Genomic DNA, 11,912 nt, shown 5'->3' with positions numbered 1-11,912 from the left:
AGAGTGGGACCAGATGTTCAGATGTTGATCATCCTAGGTGTTGGCCATTTCCTTTAATCACTGCTCTTTCTTTCAAAGCCATGCAGGCGGATAGCCTCGAAGTTCTGTGAATAACTTTAATATTGCACAGGTGATCTTACAAGAACTCGGAGAATGCCAGGGGTGGACTTCTGTGAGCAGTGTTAACGAGACCAAATTGAGAAAAAAGTCGTATTTTCTTTCTTCTGTTTTCCTACTTAATCGTTTAGTATAATGCATTTCTGTTCGGAGCTGCACAGCGTAACAGATACAGGTTGTAGTACATAGCTGAGTTATTACTAATGTTGGAAGCTTGGCCTTGAACCATCGGCACAAAGTCATTCAAAGCCTGTTTGCTTCAGCCCCTTGGCACTTTCTGTCTCCAAGGAAATCCCAGCTGGCCTGGCCTCTGCAGCAGACCTGCCAGGCTGCGGGCACAGCTGGGCTTCCCTCCCTTCGGGCTCTGCCTTGCTGCTCTGGTGGCCTCTGCAGGCCAGGAGAGACTGCAACGGTTTGAAACAACTGCTGCAGTTACGGCCGGAAAATGAGAGGACAATGAGCAGAAAATAATTTTGACTACTCGCAGAAGTGAAGCTATTTCCTAGTAAATGCCTTGCAATATGAAATATTAAAATGATTTTAATGACTGTTACGGCTCCACTTTCCTGCATGATGGAGGTCTTTGGTTTTGAAAATTGCAGTGCTTTCCTAAGCACAATGCAAGCTTCTGTACCGCTCCAGATATCCACCCCCACTGCCCTTACACTGCCCCTTGGCAAAAGACTGTGGATTTAAGGTCGGTGTTTTAATCTTATTTGCGTAATAAGTTATTTCCATCTTGTATTAGGAGGGTCCCTGGTGGCTTTAAAGGCTGCAGTATTGCATAACTTTCAGATTCTTTGGTGGTGACTATGAAAACAGAATGAGAACAGAAATGTTACTTGAAAATGAAATTGTAGGAATGACAAACCTAGCAGTTTCCCTTAATTTATGAAGTCCAGAGGACAAACCTTCTTTACAAAGAAGATTGCTGGTCCTGTTGGTGATAAGGAAAATGAATTTCGAAATGTAAGTTACTTTAGATAGGATTTTCTTACTGTAGAACAGTGTTAAATGTTCACTGAATGGTTGATAATGGAAAATGACATCAGGCTATTTGAAAAAAAAACTGTTTTCACAGTGTATACAGTCAGGGAAAACTTTCAGGGATATTTCTATTTGCTGTCTTGGACTATATGAAAGCTGTAATTTTAGGAGACTTTCATAAAACAATAAAAGAGAGATGAACGTTTGTGACTGAGATAAGCTCACACTTGACAGCGTGGTAAAATGAAATGGGATGGCTTCCAAGGTAAACACATTTTAACAGCAGTCCTTCAGAGCAGCCAAATATATTTGTATCATTTAGCAACAAGTGGAAAAGTTCTCTGCCTACTTCCAGGCAGCTGACAAAGAACTGTTCAGTTCCTTCAGCAAAACTCAACATATAATTTATGTATCATAAACTGTAAAGTACCTTGTCTGTGAAGAAGGATATTCACATTTTCAGTTTTTGAAAGCTAGTTCATGTGTGTTTAAGTTAGGCTTTAGAAACCACGGCTCCACATGAAGCTCGGATTTGAGGTACCTACAGCCTACCTAGAAGCATGTAAAGCATGTAAAGTTTAAGCGTTCTCCTCGTTATCGTTGTGCTGTAAATGGAGTTCTTGCATAACTGAAATGTGTTAGAAAATATGAGAGTCATTGGAATGAGGATGGAAACACAGAAAGAAGCTGATGGTTCTCTGGGTTATCCACTGGCAAAGGAGGGGAGCTCTTCTCAGCTTTGAAGAGCGGAGTTCCCATTAGAACAGCCTTGTTTTGTACTTCTTCTGGACAAAATGTGTGGAGCATACTGTACAATGAGAAAAAAACAAGAATGAGAAGATAATGTAAAAATATGAAAGTATTTAGGCATCTTTAAAGAGAGACACTTATGGAAAAGTAATAAGGGCATGCCAAAGGATGACAAATGGTTTAAGAATGAAAACACATCTTGAAAGGAAATATCATTCATGGACTAGGTTTTAGTACTTCTTAAATGTTGCATTTCTAAGTCTCTTTTTTGGTGAGAGAATTGTTGGTTTCTCTTCTCTACATGCACTTGCTGACTGTGCTTGGCTCCACGTTGTTTTAGTGTGGGGCTCACCCATAGAGCATCCATCATGCACACAGACCCTCAAAGGGCAGTTTGAATTGTCAGCTACTTACCAGCATTAAAAATACTTGGATTAGAGCATTAAGAGGCAGCTGGACTTGCTTATTTTCCATTTTTTAGCTATCTCAAGCAGCTGTTAGGATGCTTTGCAACTGCCGCCTATACTTTCTCTGCAAGTGGATTTTCATGGTAGAGAAGCAAAACCCCTGTGTCCATCTATAAGTGCTGAGGGTGCTTTGTGCTGGGTTAAACACCAACATATGTGGTTCTTACTGGCAGAAAGAAAAAATGACATTCATATTAGGTTTATCAACAGAATAATGAAATAAGTAGGTTTAGATAAATAGCGCATGTTTAAAGAAATATGTTATTAAGGAAAGGGTTTCCCTAAAGCTCTTTTTGTATTTGGAAGAGGATAGAGAGGAAAGATTTGCACTGAGGATATAATCCAAAAATCATCAAGTTTGTACACGGCTGTAGCTCTGTGGTCTTTATTCTGCTGCCAGCTGCTGACGTGAAAGTCTGCTGTGCTACCTTGTACCCTGCGTAGGCCAGCTTGCGTTTCTAGGTCTGTGGGCAATGGAAAGGAAGAGCGTATTGTTTAATGTCAAAGCAGTTTCCTTATGAAGGAAGATCCTTTCATGGATGCTTTGACCAGGCAAATGTGGGTCATTTGGTCGGCAGGTCCAAAGTTAACCTCTGAAGGCATAATTTGGTTGTTATTTCCTTAACCAATGTAAGCATCGTTAGCTGCATGTTCTGGTGTAATTTTTGTGACCTGTTCTAGTCAGCTCCAATTGGTGGAGGTGGACAAAAGTTGACCCTCAGTTTCAAGAACATAGTATTTTCTCAGGTTCTCAGGCTTTATATTTATTGGCGTGGGTGTTAGGTCGTTTTCATATTTGGACTAGAAACCCCAGCTCAAGTACTTAGCCACCTCTCCTTTCGTTATTTTCCTAACAGAAAGAAAACGTGATGCACTTTAGCCCAAACCCACTACGGTTATAAAAGCTTATTGGGGGTTGATGTGTGTGCAGGAGGAAGGCAGAGAAGGATTTGATCCTGTTCTGAGGATAAATTTTCCAGAAAAATCTAAGAGCAACAGTAGTAATCAAAGAATTCATTTTGGTGGCACTTGGGGGGGGGTTTAAAGCCATATGAGAAAGATGTTTATTTTCCTTCTGAATAAAATTCCAAACAGCTTCTAATGGCAATAAAGAGCTCCCTGTGAGGAATTTCCTGGCAAAACGAATAGCAAACTGAAGCTGTTGTGACCTCAGGTTGACTTCGTGCTGTCCCACCTCTCATCTGGTTATTAATCCCCACAATAGGCTCTGGGTCTCGCTTATTATTACCTAATTAGTATCAGTTTTTATTATGCTACTGTGAGCATACTTTGAGTGGTATTACCAAAACTGAAAACCTAACATGATATTATTATTGCAAGCCAGCCCTGAAACTTTCTTACTCCTACTGCTGAACATTTCAAGCTTTCCTGAAGTGGGGTGCTGGAGGAGAGGAGGGGAAGCGAGAACGCTGTTCATGTACCGTCAGGCATGCGACAGTAGCAGTTTTCCAGTGAATTACTGAGAGGTCAGAAAGGGGTAGAAATGCAACAAAGCTCCCATCACGGTTTTGATACATCTCAACAGGGTTATGTGCTTACTTGCATTGATAATGGTGATGTTATTCAGTCAAAACTTGAAGACAAAGCTAAGGGGCAGAATCTGTAGACTTGCAATGAAAATTTCATGTGATCAGAGGCATTACTCTGGTCATAGAAAAAGAAGACCGTAGGATCTGGGTTCAAGTTATGGAGTCCTGACATGATACGGATGAGGTTACATAGCACTTGCTGGGAGATATGCAAAAGCCAAGGTGGGAAGTTTGTGTACTAATAAATTACCTCTGTGCTATGCAGGGCTATTAGTCATGATCTCTGAGGATGGAAAAAATCATTTGTGATGGTCCATGTGTATCTGTCTTGTATTAATTCAAGCTGTTGAGACCTGCTCCCAAGAGACAATTTACCTAGCAACGTTTTTCATTATTCTATCAGGAAAAATATTTTTGTCTATAATACTATACAGAAATGACAGAAGAATCATCCCAGTCAAATATACTCACAACAGTTTTAATACTCACATGCATACACAGTACACTCAAACACAACGCGTGTTTTTATAATCATAATGGATTTAAGGATAACTCTTTAAAAACAGATTGTATAACATCAATTTCTGAAATCCCTTTTTTCCTTTTTTGACTCCTACACAAAATTAAACCAACTTGGTTTTGTGATTTTGGGGGGAGTGGGAGGATAGTGAATATCCAGAAATCATGCTGTGGTTACAAGAGGTGTAAACCAAACTACTTAGTTACATTGTTTTAGTTACCTCGATAATGAAAATCAGAGTAAAAGGAATGCCTGCACCAATTTAATTGCAATGAAATATGTTGATGAGGTGTGAATAATATGGTATAATGTGGCAAACAAATTTGGTGATGATGGCTCCACTTTCTAATGTGTGATATTATTCTCAGCAGGGGTGGTTTAACTCTCTTGTGACCAGACATGTGGCAAAGATAACTGCTCACCACTTTAAGGCTATTTTCTAGGTCAGTGAGCAGATAGGCGTGCGTTTTTGTAACATAAAACAGAGTCAAAGGTCTCCCTTCTTTCATTCATGTTGAAGTGATTTTCTCCAGATTGATTTAGAGCTGGTGAAAAGTGAGTATCTGGAATGCAAAACTGCACAGCGCTGTGGTACAGTACTGAGAGGTGATACACAGTGGGCTTTCGTGTGGATCAACCTGATTGTTGAGAGCTTCGCCTTCTGAGCAGAGGGAAATACATTCCCCAGCACCAGTATGTCATTCTCATTTTTAATGATACCTGTGAAAGAATCTGCAAAAGTACTATGAGGTACCAACTAGGATAAGACAGTTTATTTTGTGACTTAAGAAAAGGCAGCCAAAAATTTGGGGTGGGCAGTCTTCTTAAAATAAACCTTATTAGCTGTGTGTCTAAGAACGTTTAAAACGTGAAAGAAAATTGAAAGCAGTAGGAGGGCTAGAAAGCAAATGATTGAGTAGGACAGTTGTAGGTCAGTTATGGATTTCACATATGAAGGAAAAACGGAGTATCTGAAAATTTTAAGGATACTATTTTAGGAATAATAAAAATAATAAAGTGCATTTAAAAATATATATACCCACACTTGGCCTGTAACAGAAACTTGTGTAACTAGGATCTCTTTTTTTTTTTTTTTTTTTCCCCTCCATTTAAACTTGAAGTTTCATGTCCGCAAAGACTTCTTGGTCTCCATTTATTTTTTGTTTAATTACATTTCATGTGTTGGAACAAAATTTTAATAATTTGACTGCTAATAGGAATAGCAAATAAGTCACTTTTCTTCAGAAACAAGATCAATGCAACTCTAACTTATTAAATACTTGAACTGAATGCAAATGGGTAGTGTCCTTTAAAAGTTGTCAGTTATAGTAATGTGTGCTCCTAGATAGATATTTTGCTGTGTTCCAAGATATTAGGTTAAATCTTGCTATGCTTATCTGCAGATTGAAGTTAGAATATATGTAACTGATTTAGGTGAAGAGGATTTGACCTACTGATTTAAGCATGCCTACAGTACTTTTAAAATCACTCAGGGTAGTAGGAACTGAAATGTAAGGCTTTGATAAGGCTCTAAAGGGGTTGAGCTCCTTTAGGACTGAATTTCTAGTGGGAATCAGAGACACATACTTTTGGAATATTTCATTTACAAACAGAAAATGAAAAAGAATTGTACAATCAGAAGCACAAATCAGAATAATGTAAAAGACATTTTGCAGTGGTTCATAATGTGGAGTATTGTTTGGGAAAAAAAAACTGTAAGTCTTATTTGTACGCTTTCTTTTAAGTCTGTTTACTCTCACTTTCCTCGTGCCCATAGAAACTGTTTCTGATGATAGATGGGCACTCAGCTCAGCCTGAGTAGGTGCTAGCTGTGGCTTGATGACTGTGTCGTAGGAGCAGTTCAGAGATCAGATTATAAGAAGATGCTTAATCCCCAAGTGAGAAGAAGAAAGAGGAGCCCAAAGCATGCCTGGTTTCTGGGCACCCAAAGCAGCATCAGGCTGTGGGTGCAGATGGCTGAGCCAAAAATCTTGACCAAAATCTCAACAAAATTAAAAGAAGGTGCCAAGTGTTTGTTTTGCATCTATCTGAATGCTCTGTGATGAGCTGCTGTAGCTTTCCGTAATGGTGGTGGTTGTGGCTGGGCATCCAGGCAAGGAAATTGTCTGTCATGGTTTACAGAATATTGTCTTTCAGTAGGAATGAGTAAATCTGGAAAAATGAAACACCACAAAGCCTGTGGTTGGTGTGCAGTTTTTCCTCCTCAGGCCTGGTGAAACTGGTGGCTCAGGGGAATTGCCTTAGGGAGCAGAAATCCTAAGAAAATTATTATTACGTTGTTCCCTGAAAAACTGAGCAAAAAGTTGGTAACTGGAAAGGGAGGGAGTTAGCAGTTTCTTTGGGTTCGTTTTAGACATCATTTCAACTGTAGGACAAGTCTTTTGTGGTGTCATCAACAAGATGTTTGCTAATGTTCAACCTTGCAGTTCTTCATTTACAAGAGAAGTATTCTGATAGAGAGATAAGTTGAAGGATTTGCTGCAAAGCTCATGTAAAATGCATTCCTTACTTTGTCTGACATCAGAGGAGAAAGAAATCAAGTTATGCTTCAGATGGAAGTGAGCCAGGAAACCTCTGTTTGGAGAACTATGGGAGAAGTATAAGGAGAAATGAAGTGATGAAAAAAGGGGAAGAATGGAAAAGATATGTATGAGAGTGGCTTTGTGAAGAGCACTTCAGAGAGCAGGTAAAAGCCTAGGAAATCTGTAATGTTACTTGTGTATTTTAAAGATGTTACGTATCCTTGGTTCAAAGAGGGTTTCTATCAATATAAATAACCCTCCCACCAGCTCAGGAAGTACTTCATTCTTAGTGAACCTCAAGAACACTTGAGGTTCAAAGCATTGTTCTTAGTTCGTAAGCTCTGAGGCAATGATAATGCATTTATTTGCCTGTTGAGGGACATGTATGTGTGGGGCTACAGTTAGGAAAAGCTACTGCAACAAATTCCCTTTTTGTTGCTCAAAATGTGCTGTAAAAGTTCTTGATATTCTCAGCTGACTTGTCCCTAACATGAGATAAATTGCAAATAATGAGACCGATAAGAATACTAGCCAGTAATACTTATTTTAACATATATTTGCTACAGTCCTTACACTAACAGCTCAAAGACTGATTTCTTGTACTTGTCCAGGCAAATGTGTTTTTGAAATCAAGAATATATTTAGGTTGGCTTAAGTTTAAAGGTGCTTATCACTTTGTTTTTCAAAGTGCTAAACAGATTTGTCTGAACTATCAGGGGGGTGTGTGTGTATGTGGGAATTATGCCTAACAAGATTGCCGGATCGGCAGTAAACAGCTGTTATGCCTCTCCTCGAGATAAACACAGTAGATCAGAGATGTCTGCTGGCTATGGTCTGACATGAAACACTTTGTGCTGTTACTTGCTTTTCAACATGTATTTTCTCTAAAGCAATAATTTGCCTTTAGATGATAACTCTGTTCTTGGTGGCATTTTTCCCCTCTGGTTTTCCATAGGAAAAGCTTTGTCAGAGTTGTTTAAAGCTCAGATCTTGCTCATACTGGGTTTTCAGTGTTTGCCTGGGAGATGTTGGCTGTAGTTATTAAACTTCACTTCAGTGGCAGTACATCCTCAACATCCTACTCATGCTCTTCTTAACCATTGTTACATTAAGAAAGATGAGTCTGTTGGTTTTTAGCATACCTAGATATGCATAGTCTCCAGCTTTAAAATGTCGGTCTAGCTTAGGTCTGGATAAGACACAAGGTTTAGGGGGTACTGTTACTTGTTGATTCTTTTTTCTTCCTTTACTTGTTGCAGTAAATGAGAATGCAGCCCAGCTCTGACCTGAGTTGTGATGATGGTTGGTTGCTTGCTTGGTTTGCTTGTTTGTTTTAAAGAATTAAAAAAAAATGGGGAAAAAAAAAAAGAGGGGAAAAAAAAAAAGAAGAACAATAAAGAGGAGCTTTCCAAACCATGTTTTGAGGAGGAGTGAATAATGCGGGTCATGAGAAGGAATTGATAAGTATAAGTCCTGCAGTCAACTGAAAACTCCCAAAGAGCCATCAGGGCTTCGCCTACCTCCGTCTACCAGCAGATCAGAGCTGGTTTGAATTAGCATAAATCTAACAGTGACAACAAGGTTAGTTCAATTCTGATTATGAAGTTTCTACCCTGAGAAATATAAAAGCTAATTACCACCAAGCTATTTTTATAATCTTCTTAATTACATTGCAACAAACTACATTCCTAATTTTTAAGGATGTTGCCAAGTGTGAAGGAAAGGTGCTTTAAGGCAAAACAGACGGAGCTAAGAATAGTTTCCATCTAGGCAATACTGGTTTAAATGAGTGCATAAACACTAATAAAAATGTTAATAATTAGACATTGAGTATTCCACTTTGTTTCCAGCAGTTTGTATGTTGAAAGAAATGTGATATTCCCAGCTACAAGCAGTTAACCTTCCATTTCATAGGAAGGGTGTTCCAATGAAAATTCCAGACCACAATTACTGCACCACCTGAGCAGAATGAAACTTGTATTCAGCAGTACACTGCAGTTGTAGTTGGGTTATACTGGCCCTAGCTGTTATGGGGAAGAGGCAAAGGAGAGGACTCACCCTGGGTGAGCCTTGATGCAACCAGTCATGTCATCATAAGGGTGCTGGTGTCTTAAGATACCAGAAATGGTGCCTCATTTCTTCATCAGTGGGGACTTCAACACCATTTCCTGGTTACAGTGTAGAAGAAGTAGTCAAGATGAAATAATAACTAACAGTAAGAATGTTGTTACTGCTTTCACTTCTTAGAAGCTGTTGTCGAATGATTGTGGCAGCAATCAACCATTTTACAAGAAAATGTCTTCCTTCAAAATCATTTTTTCCTAGTTTCTGCAAATAATTTGATGAGATTGCAGCAGCTTTTGGACACTTCATGCCCTCAACAATGGGTCTGTCTTTCATATAATATTTATGCAATATTTAAGACTGGGATTTGTGCATTTCATTGTCTTATTCCAGGCTGGGGAGTCCTAGTTTGCCTGCAATTTCTTACATATCCTTCAGTTCTTTTCAGTTCTTATTCATGACCCTGAACTGGAGATGAACAGTCAAACATCAGTCTCATTTCTGACCTCTTGCTTGACCTCTTCAAGATTGCCAGGCAGCACTTCCTCCAGGTAGGTTAGACATGTCCAGCCGTTCCTCTGTGGAAGATTCTAGTGTTTGTTGCTGCAATAAATTTGGCATTTAGAAGGCTGAGACAGAAGCATATTCCTACCCTTCTACTGGCCTGCAAATGGCTTATTGCTGTTATTCTCAGCTTTCTCCCCCTGCTAATGCCAAATGCAAGCAACCTAATTAGATCGTCAATTTCAAGAGCTAATTGCAACAGACCTGGCAGCCTCTGTCTGTCCCTGCCAGGGCACTGGCATGAAGCAGGCCGTCGTGCGCTTTGGAACAGCAGCCCACGTAGTCTGTGCTCCCTCCAATGAAATGTTACCTTCCTCCGTGCCAGGAGCTGCTGCTGAATTTTGGATCTTGGACCCTTCAGATTTGGTGTGGCCGGCTTGACGAGAAAACTGCTGTTGGTCAGACTCCTTAGAGACTGGGGCCAGTGAAAATAAGGACTTGAATCTATTTTCCAAGATGAACCACTTTGCTCCAAAGTCTCAGGTGCATCGCAAGAATTCTAATACCGAAGTTTTTCCAGAGTGACAAAATATGACCAGAAATCTCAAGAAAGGAGGACTTCTTATTTTTTTTTTTTTAACTTGATATTACTCTTGCTTGGAAATGAAGGGTGATGTTAAAAATGAGAAATCGCAGCAATGTAGGAGAAGTCAATTGATTTGGCCATTTACAAATAAACAAAGAAGCAAACAACATACACGCAAAACTGTGCTCATTTAAATCCGGTTGTTTTTAGTCTCATCTTCTGAACTAATTGCCGTTCATAATTTCTTTATATTTCTTCTCCTGTCTCCTTACGGGAAGCTAGTTTTTCCCTCCCTTAATACCAGAAACCCTCGTACTGCTTTTCTCTACTGTAACCACCGAAAACCCACCTCAGCAATGACCATCACGGTCACAGAGCAGATTAACTGGTATAAACAGCTCGAGAGTGCTGGCCGCTTATCTGCCAGGGTAAATCAACACTCTTGTTCACACATCCTTGAGCCAGGAAGATTAATTAAAAGCCCCACGTGGCCCCAAAGCTAGAATGTTAAGTAAAGGACTTCCACGGTTTCCATGTAACAAGAGTCTGGGGAGAATGTAAGACTGAGGAGGAAAACAAACACAAGAAAAAAACAAACCCAATGAAAAGTCTTTGATCTGGTGGCTGTCTGATACCTATAACATTGCAGTTTCTAGAAAATAAGAGTGTCAATTTATCACCTCTGTTTTTCACTGCGATTCAAGTCTATTATTTTATATATATTAAAGTATATAAATATATTTTATGGACAGAAGGCAAATGACCTTTTCTAAAGTGTGTCTCCCTTCCTGAGCTGCAAAGGTTAAACAGAACAGCTGTATTCACAGATTGCTCTCAACTGGGAGAAATATTTTTGTGAACTTTTTTCTTCAGACTGCTGCAGTAGAACAAGACCTGGTGGGACGCTGAGCTGCACAGGATGGCAAGGAAAACGAGTGCAAGTGGGCCTGTTGCTTGCAGATAAAATTCCAGGATTAATCCTCTTCAATACTATGACCCAAATGTCGTATTATTCATTTCATTTGTAATTTGGAGGGGTGTTTCTAGACTGAGTCCACTGAGTTTCTGTGGGTGTGTGGGAGACAGAGCTACTTTCCAGTGAGCACCTCCCGGCTGGCTCATAGCTCTGTGCCCAGAGGTGGGGCACGTACGTTGCCGGACAGCATCGCTGTATGATGCTGGTTTCAAGTCCTGTGCCTGAGTTTGTCCATCACTATCCATTAGGAGTGAACGAAACTCCTTGGGTCCTGGGTGCTGGTCAGCAAACTCTCAAGCTGTTGTCCTAGCTGTGCGTCGTACAACGCGTGCTCAGGCAGGGGAGCGACCTCAGCATTGAGGACACCAGATGAGGACATCTCCTGGGAGACACGCTCTCCTCGAATACAGCTCTCGTGCCTTCAGTTTTTCCTTACCCCATGACTTCCTATATTTCTCTTATGTGGTTTTATGCATGCTTAATATGGTCCAAAACATGCGGTCTTCAGTAAGTGAAAAGGAGAATAGTGTTCAAGAGAGCAGGCCTCAAACTTCTGTTTCTGTCAAACTTTCATATAATGTTTTAGTAATGTACCATGAAAGGTAGGCTTTTATCTTGAAAACATAAATTGGCAGGTCATGAATTATTAATTAAATGTGTTGCTAATCCATACCTTGTGTATCTTTAAAGAAAACAAAAACAAAAAAGTAAAATTTAAATCTGCTGGCCAAAGAGGGAGGAAAAAATACGCTCTGTACCATAATTAGAATATTTTCCTGTATTTGTCATCCTTTCCAGATATGTTTTAGTAATATTTTGATCTTCTCCATCCTTTTTCTCTCTGTTTA

General features: G+C 39.7%; 1 protein-coding gene across 4 annotated transcripts in view; it reads left to right on the top strand.

Moving 5' to 3' along the window:
• The window catches only part of THSD4 (thrombospondin type 1 domain containing 4), a 301,256-nt gene that overhangs the window by 47,070 nt on the left and 242,274 nt on the right, over positions 1 to 11,912 (top strand). The gene's annotated exons all lie outside the window — the stretch shown is intronic.

The sequence above is a fragment of the Anser brachyrhynchus genome (assembly GCF_964034855.1).
Source record: "Anser brachyrhynchus genome assembly, chromosome: 11".
Classification (NCBI taxonomy): domain Eukaryota; kingdom Metazoa; phylum Chordata; class Aves; order Anseriformes; family Anatidae; genus Anser; species Anser brachyrhynchus.
Note: the sequence above shows the minus strand (reverse complement) of the source record. Positions and strands in the feature narration are given on the sequence as shown.